The following is a 4,359-nucleotide window of genomic DNA, read 5'->3' as shown; positions in this document are numbered from 1 at the left end:
CTCTCTCTGTCTCTCATGAAAAAATAAAATCTTAAAAAATGAAAAAAAAAAAAAAAAAAAAGGCCAGCCTCTCTAATTGGCTGAGCTCTGTGCTGCTTCGTTTGGAAAACCATTTTACACTGCTCCCGGTCCCCCCACCTCCCTTCCCATCCCCACTGTCCCCTGCCAGCCTGACTAGGTTGCCCCCACCACAAATCCCACATTCCTACAGCTTCATAAGGCTATCCCTTTCATAGCAGATGCACACACCGTACTATGATTATCTATTTGGGTCTCTATATGCCTTTGGAGGCCAGGAATGCGAAGTCATCTCTCTAGTCCCAGCACCCAGCACTCCTGGTAAGGGCTCAGTAGATGTCAGTTAATTCGGACAGAAGATGCTTTTATGATCAGGAAGAGAGTAAAAGTCTGATCTTTTACCTCTAGGAGAAGTTTGGAAGCATATACACCTATTTACACAAGGGACTAGAGCATCATGGCTTTTCCCTGCTAATATCTAAAGGATGTTAGTAGGAGCTCATATTTCTGCATCATACAAAGAAAATTGTTATAGAGTTTAAGTCCTTTGAACAAGGTGTCCGAGTTGCTCAGTGTCCTGGAAACATCACGGAGCCCAAATGGACTGCCTGTTGCCTGAATGTACCATGATTTTTCTAACCTTCACAGAGCCCTTACATTGTTTCCATTTTGACCCTTCCAAGCAATGCCTCCGAGGTCATTTCTGAACCTATAGCCTTGCACTCTAGCGAAGTGCATTCCTAGAGGGGAATTGCGGGGTCAAAGGCATTCTCATAAAGGTTCTATTTTTAAAACTCAAATATTAGAAAGTGCTTATGTGAAACCTTGGCTAATGACAGTTACCTCAGAGGCAAATACCTCAAGTACCTTTTCCATGGACGTGCTCTTTATCTGCTCTGACTCAACATAAGGATTCACAACTCTTGCCACCCCATTTTCTCTGAGATTGACATTGCAGTAAGCAGCAGGAATGCCCAGGAGAACATGTCAAGAGAAAGGAAAGACAAGTCAAGGGCAGCAAGAAAAGTAACACTGAAGTAGCTGAAAGAGTAAAGATGGTGTGGGGATGAGAGGAAGGAATCAAGCCAGTTTCTCCCTGAAGTAGGGATCTTATAAAAGTTTTCCTCTGAAAAAGCCACAATGCTAGTAAATAGTGAGATTCTGGTGGGAACGGCAGGGTTCTGAAGTAGGAAGAGCTCCTCAGGATCCATCCCCTTCTGTTGTAGATGAAAAGATGAGGGGGGTGGTGGGGGGCGGGGGTGGGAAGCCTGTATTGTGAGCACTTGTTTTTCAGTCGTGCTGCATCATGGTCTCTAGCTTCACTTCCATTGCTCTCCACTTATCCCTTTATAATTACTCTACTTAGGCAATATGGATTATTCATTCAGAGCTGGAACTTCGTTTTCTCATTTCACTGAGTTTAAATAGAAATGACAGGGCCTATTCTTCATGTTTAACAATCAGAACCAATTATGACTCTTTCTTTCCCTCACGCAAAAAAACACACCGTCCTTTTCAGAATGAAGTGTTTTCATTCTCTGGCATAAACAGGCCAGTGAGAACAATAATATGGCAATAAAACCTCCGGAGAAGACATACGCTGAATGTAATCAAGAAAGCCCAGTTATTCAGGGTTGGAGAAATAATGCTATGGATACAAAATAAAGAATTAAAATAACTCAGAGGACACTGAACTCATGGGTATGAGTCAGGGCACATTCATGTGTTTTCAGCACAGTGATATGATCAGCTCCAAAGAGTTCAATTTCTTTCTGTCTTTGGAGGTCCAGAGAGCAAGTGCCGAGATTCTTCCTTAGTACTGACCCCAAATTTACAAAACTGCCCAAATTATGCCTGGCCGGACCAGAAACTCTTTCCACTTTTTCCCCTGTAAGCAAAGAAAAACTGAGTCAAGAGCCACTATAAGCATTAGCTCAATTAATCACCCATCTTTCCATCCATTTGTTGAATTCCCACCATGTAAGAGTTTGGTTGGTGAGTTTGGAAATAGCTTCTTAATTGGAAGCAATGGCCAAGTCTTGACGTCTGTCTTTACAATATTCCTGCATGTTTGTTCCTTGCTTATAGAGGAGAGCCAGTCCTCTGAGGTTTTTGTCCATCTGTGGAACTAAATGGATGTGGTTGGTCTTCTCTTGTCATCCGAAGTAGTAGAGCTAGAGGAATGAAGCAAGAAAAACAATCCATTATCGAAGGGAATATCATTCTTCTGTACTTCATCTTTAAAAAGTCAATTTTTTTGAAATCCAAGGAAAGAGTAGTTGCCGATGAGCCCTTCAGTGAAGCAGAAAGAATTCCAGTGGAGTGGACTGCCCAGGAAAACAGTCCTTTTTTTTTTTAGGAAAGAAATACTCTTGGAGATCCATTTCTCATGTATTGATGATCCTGACTTAATTCAGTACCGGAGGCATTTGGCACCAGTGCCATTAGGAAATGACATCCTCAGGCATCTGGGGGATTCTATCCATGGCTCTGCTCTTGAGCTTCCTTGGCAAAATTGTCTATGTTTCAGATTTCAGAGACTAAGGAACTCAAATAGTGTTTCCCTGAGATCCTTGAATAAGTTTGTAGCATGTGACTACCTGAAACTGAAAGAAAGAAAAATGACACAAAACGGATAAGATAAGCTACCTTCTCGGCTGTAAGGTCTGTGAGGACAGGGATCATATTCATTGCTTTATCTCTAGTGACTACCAATATGATGTTTAATGCTCAACATCTATTTGCTTAATTAATAAATATCACTATTGCAGTCTTCCCAGGAAATACTCTCACATCTAAACTGCTAAACAATGGCAAGCACATCAGACTTGGTGTAAGAAAATCCAAGTCTGGTTTCTGGCATTTCTACTTACAAGCTGTGAGCATCAGTTTTCACATCTTTAAAATGGGGTCAGTAGCTCACAGAGCTAACAGGAGGATATAAATCATATAGCATATTTAAGATGCCTTAGCACCATGCCTGGCACAGTGATGTGTGCTTCATAAATGTGGGGTCTGGTAAATAAAATTAGAGGACTGCATAAATCTTAGCAAGAAGCTACTGTGATTCTGAAAAGGAATCACCATTTTTAAAAAAGATTGTATTTATTTATTTGAGAGGGACAGAGAGTGAGCAAGCATGAGCGAGGTGAGGGGCACAGGGAGAGGGAGAAGCAGGCTCTCCACCGAGCAGGGAGCCCAACATGGGGCTTGATCCCGGGACCCTGAGATCATGACCCGAGTTGAAGGCAGATACTTGACTAACTGAGCCATCCAGGTGCCCCAGAAAGCACCAATTTAAAATGTAATCACTGAGAGGCACCTGGGTGGCTCAGTTGGTTAAGCATCTGACTCTATTTCTGCTCAGCTCCTGGTCTCATGGTGGTGAGATGGAGTCTCTCCTCAGGCTCCACACTCAGCAGGGAGTCTGCTTGAGATTCCTCCCTCCCCCTCTCACACTCACACTCACACACATATTCTCTCTCTAAAATAATAAATAAATCTTTAAAAATAAAACAAAGTGTAACCAATGAAAGAGAAGCTAAAATCATGAAAATTCCAACTTTTCCAAAGGAAGCATTATAATGGCAGACATATTTAGTAAGGATACAAGGAATATTTTACAAGAGAATCAGGAGATAAAGTTTTTTTAGTATTCACTCGCCAGTTTTTAGTGCTAACTTTTATTTTCATATGAACAAAACAGCTTTCCTGACTTATCAAGTGATGGCTCTTTAAGATTTTCTTTCAAAGTTCCTGTTAAGAAAAATTTTCCAAAACTTAGATATAAGATAAAGAAGTTATCTTAACTTATCAGCATGCTCTTGTTTCAATGTCAGAGAGAACTGTCCAACAAACTAACTTCAGGACTGTCTGATGCTCTAAGGAATTATCATTTTGTTTGACTTACTATTTATTATCTATTGGAGTCTAAATGTTTCTGTCTCTCCAAAATTTGTATATTGAAGTCCTAACTCCACTGGAGCTATCTTTTGAGATAAGATCTCTAAGGAAGTGCTTAAGGTTAATGAGAGTGAGGCCCTGATTCAATAGGATTAGTGTCCTCATAAGAAGAGACACCAGGGCAGCCCGGGTGGCTCAGTGGCCTTCAACCCAGGGTGTGATCCTGGAGTCCCCGGATCCAGTTCCATGTCAGGCTCCCTGCATGGAGCCTGCTTCTCCCTCTGCCTGTGTCTCTGCCTCTCTCTCTCTCTCTCTCTCTCTGTGTGTGTGTCCCTCATGAATGAATAAATAAAATCTTTTAAAAAAATTTTTTTTAATTTAAAAAGAAGAGATAACAAAGAGTTCTCTCTCCCCATCACCCCACATGCATATATCAAG

The 4,359-nt window shown here is 41.4% G+C and overlaps 1 long non-coding RNA gene across 5 annotated transcripts in view; it reads right to left on the bottom strand.

The window, feature by feature from the left end:
* Nucleotides 1-4,359, bottom strand: part of LOC144301384 (uncharacterized) — a 56,611-nt gene that overhangs the window by 23,203 nt on the left and 29,049 nt on the right. For 3 of the 5 annotated variants that reach the window (XR_013368213.1, XR_013368210.1, XR_013368214.1), the window contains exon 5: nt 886-2,192. This is a non-coding gene — a long non-coding RNA (uncharacterized LOC144301384). Of the gene's footprint in view, nt 1-885; nt 2,625-4,359 lie in introns of all 5 variants that reach the window. The other 2 variants (XR_013368212.1, XR_013368211.1) reach the window with 2 other exon arrangements.

Source organism: Canis aureus, chromosome 29, assembly GCF_053574225.1.
Source record: "Canis aureus isolate CA01 chromosome 29, VMU_Caureus_v.1.0, whole genome shotgun sequence".
NCBI classification, from domain to species: Eukaryota; Metazoa; Chordata; class Mammalia; order Carnivora; family Canidae; genus Canis; species Canis aureus.
Note: the sequence above shows the minus strand (reverse complement) of the source record. Positions and strands in the feature narration are given on the sequence as shown.